Raw genomic sequence first — 10000 nt, 5'->3', positions numbered from 1 at the left:
GGTTTATTTACTTTATTTACATAAGTATTCAGAACCTTTGCCGTGAGACTCGAAATCGAGCTCAGATACATCCCGTTTTTATTGATCAACCTTAAGATGTTTCTACAACTTGTTTGGAGTCCACTTATGGTAAATTCAATTGATTGGACATGATTTGGAAAGGCACACACCTGTCTATATAAAGTCCCATAGTCAGTGCATGTCAGAGCAAAAATCAAGCCACGAGGTCGAAGGAATTGTCCGTAGAGCTCCGAGACAGGATTGTGTCGAGGCACAGATATGGGGAAGGGTACCACAACATTTCTGCAGCATTGAAGGTCCCGGCCAAACTGAACAATTGGGGGTGAAGGTACTTGGTCAGGGAGGTGACCAAGAACTCAATGATCAGTCTGACAGAGCAGAGTTCCTCTGTGGAGATGGGAGAACATTCCAGAAGGACAACCATCTCTGCAGCACTCCACCAATCAGGCCTTTATGGTAAAGTGGCAAGACCGAAGCCACTCCTCAGTAAAGGCACATTACAGCCCGCTTTGAGTTTGCCAAAAGGCACATAAAGGACTCTCAGACCATGAGAAACAAGATGCTCTGCTCTGATGAAACCAAGATTGAACTCTTTGGCCTGAATGCCAAGCGTCACGTCTGGAGGAAACCTGGCACCATCCCTACGGTGAAGCATGGTGGTGGCAGCATCATGCTGTGGTGATGTTTTTCAGGGCCAGAGACTGGGAGACTAGTCAGGATCAAGGGAAAGATGAACAGAGTAAAGTACAGAGAGATCCTTGACAAAAACCTGCTCAGGACTTCAGACTGGGGTGAAGGTTCATCTTCCAACAGGACAACGACACTAAGCACACAGAAGTGGCTTTGGGATGTCCTTGAGTGGCCCATCCAGAGGCCAGACTTGAACCCTATAGAACATCTCTGGAGAGAACTGAAAATAGCTGTGCAGCGACACTCCCCATCCAACCTGACAGAGCTTGAGAGGATCTGTAGTGAAGAATGGAAGACACTCCCCATATACAGGTGTGTCAAGCTTTTAGCGTCATATCCAAGAAGACTCAAGGCTGTAATTGCTGCCCAAAGTAAAGGGTCTGAATACTTAAGTGATATTTCAGTTTTTAATTTGTTATATATTTTGCAAACATTTCTAAACAGTTTTTGCTTTGTCATTTGAGGTATTGTGTATTTACTCCATTTTCGAATAAGGCTGTATGGGAAAAGTCAAGGGGTCTGAATACTTTCTGAATGCACTGTATATGTACGCATCTACCTTAATTACCTCGTACCCCTGCACATCGTCTTGGAACTGGTACCCCAGGTATATGGTGATCATTATTCCTCCTGTTATTATTAACATTCAGTTATTTTTCTATTTTCCGTGTGTCGACATGGGCCAGCATCCCCGTGGAACGCTTTCCACACCTTGTCGAAACCTTGAAGGGCCAGCCCATGCCACTTCAATATTTTGTCTTGCCCATACACAATCCATGTCTCAATTTGTCTTAGGTTAAAGAAGGAATGTTAAGCCTTGTCTCCTCTCCTACATCTACACTAATTGAAGCGTATTTAACAAGTGAAATTTAATGGCTCATAGCTTTCACCTGGATTCACCAGGTCAGTCTGTCATGGAAAGAGCAGGTGTTCTTAATGTTTTGTACACCCAGTGTATATTTTTTGGGGATGTACAGTAGCTCTTTACTCCTCCTCTCGTGCTGCCCCTCCTCCCTCCCTCCCCTTCTCATCCTCCTCCCATCCCCTCCTCTACCGAAGGATGACCCAGTTAGCGGCGATGCCAGGACTGGCTGGCTGCTCACACTCCCAGAGCAGTGGAGGAACGCGTAGTCAGCAGCAAGGCAAAGACCCGGACGTGGCTCTCAGGAGACATGTGACACCTCCACACACACACACACACACACACACACACACACACACACACACACACACACACACACACACACACACACACACACACACACACACACACACACAGACCTAAACACTTACATACAGTACACGCAGATAGAGTAGGTACACACACATACACACACACACGCTGCCTCAGGGCTGCTCGGTGCAACCTCAACAACAGCCATACACATGAAGCCTCTGAACCCCACAGTAGGCGGGAGTTAGATCCTGCTGTCAATCAATAGCTCACATAGCTAGGCCAATGGGACACCTTTCTTACTCTGATACCCTACAGGTAGAAGTCTGCAAGTGTATAAAAAAAGTTTACCAAGGTTAAATGGTGAGTAAAACGTACGTTTTACGGTTTATTAGTCATATGTACAGGATACACATGCTATATACAGTGCAACAAAATGTTTACTTGCAGAAGAACAGTACAATGGGTCATTTTGACAAATAATTCGTATTTTTGAAATCTTTTTGAATCAAGGTTATACTGTGTTATTTTCCTCTGAAGATTGGTAGCGCTCTTATTACATCCAAACGTCATACAATGGCTATCTATACTTGAGGAAATGATTTGATTGACAGCGCATGATAATGAGGTGGTTTAATATATAGAGCGCAGCTGAGGCTTTTAGGTGTGTGTATGTGTGTATGTGTGTGTGTGTGTGTGTGTGTGTGTGTGTGTGTGTGTGTGTGTGTGTGTGTGTGTGTGTGTGTGTGTGTGTGTGTGTGTGTGTGTGTGTGTGTGTGTGTGTGTGTGTGTGTGTGTGTGTGTGTGTGTGCCACAGATCATATAAAAGGATGTGTGTGTGTGATGGTGAACATGGAGGACTCACCACTAATATAGCTGCTTCCATGTAAAGGAAAGCTGATAAAAAAAATGCATCAAAGCGAGAGGGGTGGATTATTATTTGTGTTATTTGTATAACCAACCATGCTATTAAATAGGTTTGGACAAAACCCTTTCTCCTCTCTTGCCAGCTGTTTTCCAGTGTGTGTTATTGAGGGCAAGCGAGGGTTCAGGGAAGAGTAATCTGTGACCTGTGTTTGACCACCTCTCCCTACCTCTCCAAGGACAACGGAGGAATATGATGCAGTATTTGACTTGGCCCGTGACGGGTCTCCAAAGTGTGTTTCCTTTCCTTTATCATTTAGACGGTATAGTATTTGAGAGGTAATCTGGAGTTGATGTTGAGCCACACAGCCACACAAACTGTTGATGTTATGTTCTATATGAAGTGCCTTGGTGAGAGCTGTAATGTTTTTGCTGTATGAGTGGGTATTTGTGATGTAGAGTGTTGGTTTGGAGCTAAAAATATAAGTTTTCATAACATTTAAATCATAGTATGATACAGCATACTAAAGCAATGCTGTATCATATTACCAGCATACTAAAGCAATGCTGTATCATATCACCAGCATACTAAAGCAATGCTGTATCATATCACCAGCATACTAAAGCAATGCTGTATCATATCACCAGCATACTAAAACAATGCTGTATCATATCACCAGCATACTAAAGCAATGCTGTATCATATCACCAGCATACTAAAACAATGCTGTATCATATCACGAGCATACTAAAGCAATGCTGTATCATATCACCAGCATACTAAAGCAATGCTGTATCATATCACCAGCATACTAAAGCAATGCTGTATCATATCACCAGCATACTAAAGCAATGCTGTATCATATCACCAGCATACTAAAGCAATGCTGTATCATATCACCAGCATACTAAAGCAATGCTATATCATATCACCAGCATACTAAAGCAATGCTGTATCATATCACCAGCATACTAAAGCAATGCTGTATCATATCACCAGCATACTAAAGCAATGCTGTATCATATCACCAGCATACTAAAGCAATGCTGTATCATATCACCAGCATACTAAAGCAATGCTGTATCATATCACCAGCATACTAAAGCAATGCTGTATCATATCACCAGCATACTAAAGCAATGCTGTATCATATCACCAGCATACTAAAGCAATGCTGTATCATATCACCAGCATACTAAAGCAATGCTGTATCATATCACCAGCATACTAAAGCAATGCTGTATCATATCACCAGCATACTAAAGCAATGCCATGGCTATGAATCAGCGCTATACTCCTCTACTTTAGTGTTGATGAACTTGAATGCAAGAGCTGTGGCGCTTCTTGGCCCAACGCCAAATCACGTCACCCCCTTGATGACTCATTGGTTAGCTGCCTTGGTGCCGTTCCAGTTGTAGGAGAGCGCTGTCTGTCTTCCCAGTCCACAGCAGAGAAGCACTCAGTCTTCATCATGAACTGATAGCGTTGGAAGCTCAATATCTTTAAGCAGGCTGTTACTGGTTAATGACATTAACGACACTGCTATTAATGCCTTTGGCATAAATTCTGTGGTGGAAGTATTACAGCACTGATGGATCTGGAGCTGACGCTGTTAAGGAGTCATTCATTTCTATATAAATGCAATCCGATTCATGTTGAACTACATTTGAGCTGACATTTAGTCGACTGTTCAATTGTTTAGTCGAAAGCCTGTTGGTCGACTGAGATTTCTTCAGTGGAGCAGTCGTAACGTTAAAATTAACTATGTCATGGTGCACAAGACACCTGTCTGATTTGCACCTGTGTCAGTGTACTTATCCATCGCGGAGGCCATGTGGTACTAACATTTTATATGGTTATATTATGTAAAACGTAATGGTGCAACACTAATAAATCAAATATTATTTTATAACAAATGCGCTTTCTCTCGTGTTGGATACAGTCACTGTCCACGGTTCTGAAACATAATCTTCAGTGCGCCTTAGAATTGGCGCCTTTCCTTATGTTGCTACTGTATGTGCTTAATAGCAACGTTAACCAGCCTATTGGGATTGAGAACAATGCAGCAGAGGCAGCAGCATTGATGAGAAAACAGCCCGTGCCTTAGCCTAATTGTCTTAAGAAAATTGAGGAGAGAAGAAACCCCAACTTAATTAGGTCTACTGTAAAATCAATAGCCTAACTGTTAAATGTGCCTGGCTTTATAAATCATCCATATAGATCTACATAAATACGAGAGATCTTGTTTCTGTTGCCTGTTTGAGTGTTTGTTTAAAAGCCTACTGATTCCATAAGCACCAAGCCTCATGCCACGGCAAATTGTCTGATAAAGCAATTTCACCGATTTGGCTGTTTTTAATCTTTGCTATGCTGTAATAAAGGCTTTACTATTTTTTGCCGTTCGAAAAGACTGCTATTACTTATTTATTTGGTGTTGTTTACACTGTTCCGAACAGGCAGAAAAATTATACTGTAATCTGACCGCACCTGTTTGTCACACATAATATACATGCAGCTCTCTCTCATATATCCTCCTTTCTCTTGATCTCCTTCTTATTGGTCTTATTACAGTTATTATGATCACCATAATATTAAGTAATGTCATTGTCATTAGTAGGCTTTATATAGTATCCTTGTATATAACCACCATCGAGCTGTAGGCCTAAGAGCGCGTCCTGTTTCGTCTTGATAGGATAACTTACTTAGGCTTAATTTCAATATATAGGCTACTATATCAATCAATCAATCACTCATTAATTCCTTTATGCCATCACACAGCATATGATACATTCATGCTTTGAAATGCAAACAAGAATTTTAGTTTTCAAATTAAATAACAAAGGCTGCTTTCAATAAATAGCCCAAACAATAAATAAACTGCAAATCATGAACGCATGCAACTGTTTTTAGTCTGCTGTAATAAAGGCTTTAAATTGATTTTGTTTTCATTAGAACATAATCTCTGATACATTTATTTATTTAGAGTTACTTACATGGTTCCAAATGGTCAGAAAAAAATATAATAATGTAATCTAACAGCAACTGTTTGGTACACATAATACTCACGCAAAGCTTGTTCCGATACCCTCAATTTTCTTGATCTCCAGTAGTTTCTACAACTAAGTCAACTGTCTTCCACAGATCTGACTTCCCCTTTCCCTCCTGAGCAACCAGCAAACATTCACCTGTTTCGAGTTTCTTTTCCACGTCCTCTGCATCCATTTTGCGGTTACTCTGTTCGGAGTTTGTTATAACCAATTTATTCATGTGATTGACAGGTCAGGTCCTTTTGGTCACATGCAAGTGATGCTTACATGTTTCACATAAAAAGAGCAAGGGTTGAGAGAATGTTTTTACTAAAATAATTTGGGATTTCAGTAACATACCCTTTCAGTCCGAAACAAATAAGAAACTAAATGGCTGAAATGTTGTTGCAGCTTCAGCACGGACAGTGCAATAAACACTTGCTGTGCTGCCTTTTCGCTGCAGTATGGAGGAGAGCGAGACAATGTGTGCCAGTCCCACAGCCACTCGCTGTATTTTTTTTTAACAGTGTGACCATCAGGCTCTTTCTTGAGTAATTTGTGTTTAATTATTTAATCAAACTGTGTGCTTAAAGCATCAGACAAGCTCAGTGCATATTTAGTTGATTTTATTCAAACACATAGGGTGTGTGTGTCTATATATATATATATATGCTTAAAAACTTTGAACAAGGCGACTCTCGGTCGACCAAGATTTATTTTAGTCGGGGACAACCCAAAACTACAAACAGTGCATTCCGAAAGCATTCATACCCCTTGACTTATTCCACAGCTTGTTGTGTTAGTCTGAATTCAAAATAGATTAAATAAAACATATTCTCACCCATCTACACACAATAACCCATAATGACAGTGAAAACATGTTTTTAGAAATGTTTGCAAATCTATTGACAATGAAATACAGAATATTTCATTTACATAGGTATTCACACTCCCGAGTCAGTGTTTTGTAGAAGCACTTTAGCAGCAATTAGGGTTGCACATTTTGGGGAATATTCAGAGGTGGAAACTTTCCGTGGGAATTAATGGGAATATATGGGAATTAATGGAAATATATGCAAATGTAATATTAATACCATTTCAATATACATGTTTTTTGCATTGGATATATTTACCATATCATATGGAGACCAAAACATAAACCTTTTACCTTATCATAAGTAGACATAATTGCAAATTATTAAGTCCTTCCAATAGAAATAAATAAAACAATTTAGTTATTAATTGAACTTTAATTAAATGAGTTGACTCTTCACATGGGATGATTTCACTGAACAACAAAAGAAAGGGAATATTGAATGATCCCTAGTGATCCATCACATCTCTCAAAAATGTTTTCAACATATATCTGTAAATTGAAAGTCTAGAAACTAAAGCTTTGATTGTCTTCCTCTCAGGCGTCCATGTTTTTTCCCTGGACCTCCACAATGTCCACCTCTTGAACATCAGACTGAGGCCTCATCTTCACTGTCACTTTCCAACCTTGTTGAGGATGGCTCGTTGTCAGGCTCAAAAAGCATCAAATTTGCCCGGATGGCCACCAATTTTTCAACCCTTGTATTGGTCAGCCTGTTGCATGCGTGTTCCCAAACAAGGACCAGTTATGCTCTGAGGTGGCTGATGTTGGTGGGATTTGGAGGATGATGGAGGCAACGGGAAAGAGCCTCAGATTCACAAAGTCCCTTCCACCAGGTGACTGATGAGATATGTTGGCACGACTGCCATATTGCATCTCCATTCCAAAGTCCTTGCTTGGAAGTGTACTTTGCCAGTCTGCCAATAACCTTGCCCTCATCCAGGCCAAGGTGGCGAGACACGGTAGTGATGACACCATAGGCCTTGTTGATCTCTGCACCAGACAGGATGCTCTTAACAGCATACTTGGGGTCAAACATGCATGCTGCAGCGTGTATGGGTTTCAGGCAGAAGTCTTCACGCTTTTTGATGTACTTCAGAACTGCAGTTTCCTCTGCTTGGAGCAACAGTGAAGTGGGCAGGACGGATTTCTTCTCTTACATCTGTTACATTGTACATTGTCTCCCTCAATCTGTGCAATGGTTACTGCTATAGGTTTCAGGAGTTTCAGGCTGCTTACCACTCTCTCCCAAAATACATCATCCAGGAGGATCCTCTTGATGGGGCTGTCCATATCGGCAGACTGTGATATGGCCATTTATTGGAGAGACTCCTCCCCCTCCAGGAGACTGTCAAACATGATGACAACACCACCCTAACGGGTGTTGCTGGGCAGCTTCAATGTGGTGCTCTTATTCTTCTCACTTTGCTTGGTGAGGTAGATTGCTGCTATAACTTGATGACCCTTCACATACCTAATCATTTCCTTGGCTCTCTTGTAGAGTATGTCCATTGTTTTCTGTGCCATGATGTCCTTTAGGAACAGATTCAATACATGAGCAGCACAGCCAATGGGTGTGATGTGAGGGTAGGACTCCACCACTTTAGACCAAGCAGCCTTCATGTTCGCAGCATTGTCTGTCACCAGTGCAAATACCTTCTGTGGTCCAAGGTCATTAATGACTGCCTTCAGCTCATCTGCAATGTAGAGACCGGTGTGTCTGTTGTCCCTTGTGTCTGTGCACCTGTAGAATTCTGGTTGAGGGGTAGAGATGTATTTAATTATTCCTTGCCCACGAACATTTGACCACCCATCAGAGATGATTGCAATATAGTCTGCTTTCTCTATGATTTGCTTGACCTGCACTTGAACTCTGCATCCAGCAAATTAGTAGATAAAGCATGTTTGGTTGGAAGGGTGTATGCTGGGTGAGGAACATTCAGAAATCTTTTCCAACACACATTGCCTGTGAGCATCCGAGGTGAACCAGTTGCATACACAGCTCGAGCAAGACATTCATCAGCATTTCTCTGACTACGTTCCTCCGTTGAGTCAAAAAAACTTCTGATTCCAGGAGGACCATGAGCTGTTGCTTTCGATAAGGTTAATCATAATCACCACTGACAAAAGTCCATCTACTTCTATTCGGAGTTGCTTATTGTGAGCGCTGAGGGAACTTTATGCACTTGGCCAGATGATTCTGCATCTTTGTTGCATTCTTGACATATGATTTGGCACAGTATTTGCAAATGTACACAGCTTTTCCTACAATAGCTGCAGTGAAATGTCTCCACACGTCAGATAGTGCCTGTGGCATTTTCCTGTAAAGATTAGAAGAAAATTAGTAAAATAAACAACAAATACAATCCCATGTACAGATGAATAGTTAAGCAGTTAGATTAAACAACTCCTTTGTTAGACAAATGTTTTAAATTGAAACATGTATGGAAACAGGTGAATTAACACTCAGTTAGCAGGCTCAAACAAGCTAAAACACATGGTATCAAAAACTAACTAGCAGAAATTGTTAACAAGTTAGAAATTATTTAAACACACTTTGCTGTAGGCTACTATTTACTAGTTAATATAAAATATATTAACCCCAGTATTGTAATCAAAACTTACCAGAAAGCATGTAGTCCTTGGCTCAGACAGTGTAGTAGTGTGGGCTCAATAGCATCTCATTGGTGTGCAAGATATTGAGAATCAGCTGTACATGTGATGGAAGAATGCACTGTTATCAGCTTAACTTTTTTGATGAATTTAAGCAAAATTCACAGGCATAATTTCCCATGGAAAGTTTCTGACTGTTTGCAACCCAAGCAGCAATTATAGCTGTGAGTCTTTACCACACCTGGATTGTGCGATATTTGACCATTTATTCTTTTCAAAATTCTTCAAGCTCTGTCAATTTGGGAGTTGATCATTGCTAGACACGCATTTTCAGGTCTCGCCATAGATATTCGAGTAGATTTAAGTCAAAACTGTAACTCGGCCACTCAAAACATTCACTGTCTTCTTGGTAAGCATCTCCAGTGTACACCTTCGATTCTCCTCCCTGTCTCCTCCCCTTCATCTACATGGATTGAAGTGGATTTAGAAAGTGACATCAATAAGGGATCATTGCGTTAACCTGGATTCACCAAGTCAGTGTATGTCATGACAAGAGCATATGTTCTTAATGTTTTATATGCTCAGTGTATATTTGGGCTTGTGGTTGAGTTTTTTGTCCTGCTAATAACTGAATTCATTTCCCAGTGTCTGGTAGAAAGCAGACTGCAACAGGTTTTCCTCTAGGATTCTGCCTGTGCTTTAGCTCCATTCCGTTTCTTTTTTATCCTGAAAAACGC

At 40.9% G+C, this 10000-nt stretch overlaps 1 protein-coding gene and 1 long non-coding RNA gene across 7 annotated transcripts in view; one reads left to right on the top strand and one right to left on the bottom strand.

Moving 5' to 3' along the window:
* Positions 1-10000, bottom strand: part of LOC127906297 (uncharacterized) — a 287067-nt gene that overhangs the window by 23869 nt on the left and 253198 nt on the right. The gene's annotated exons all lie outside the window — the stretch shown is intronic.
* The window catches only part of LOC118391779 (homeobox protein cut-like 1), a 265235-nt gene that overhangs the window by 150086 nt on the left and 105149 nt on the right, over positions 1-10000 (top strand). The window lies entirely within an intron of this gene.

Source organism: Oncorhynchus keta, chromosome 12, assembly GCF_023373465.1.
Source record: "Oncorhynchus keta strain PuntledgeMale-10-30-2019 chromosome 12, Oket_V2, whole genome shotgun sequence".
Taxonomy (NCBI): domain Eukaryota; kingdom Metazoa; phylum Chordata; class Actinopteri; order Salmoniformes; family Salmonidae; genus Oncorhynchus; species Oncorhynchus keta.
The sequence above is the reverse complement of the archived record's forward strand: the minus strand, read 5'-3'. Positions and strand labels throughout refer to the sequence as shown.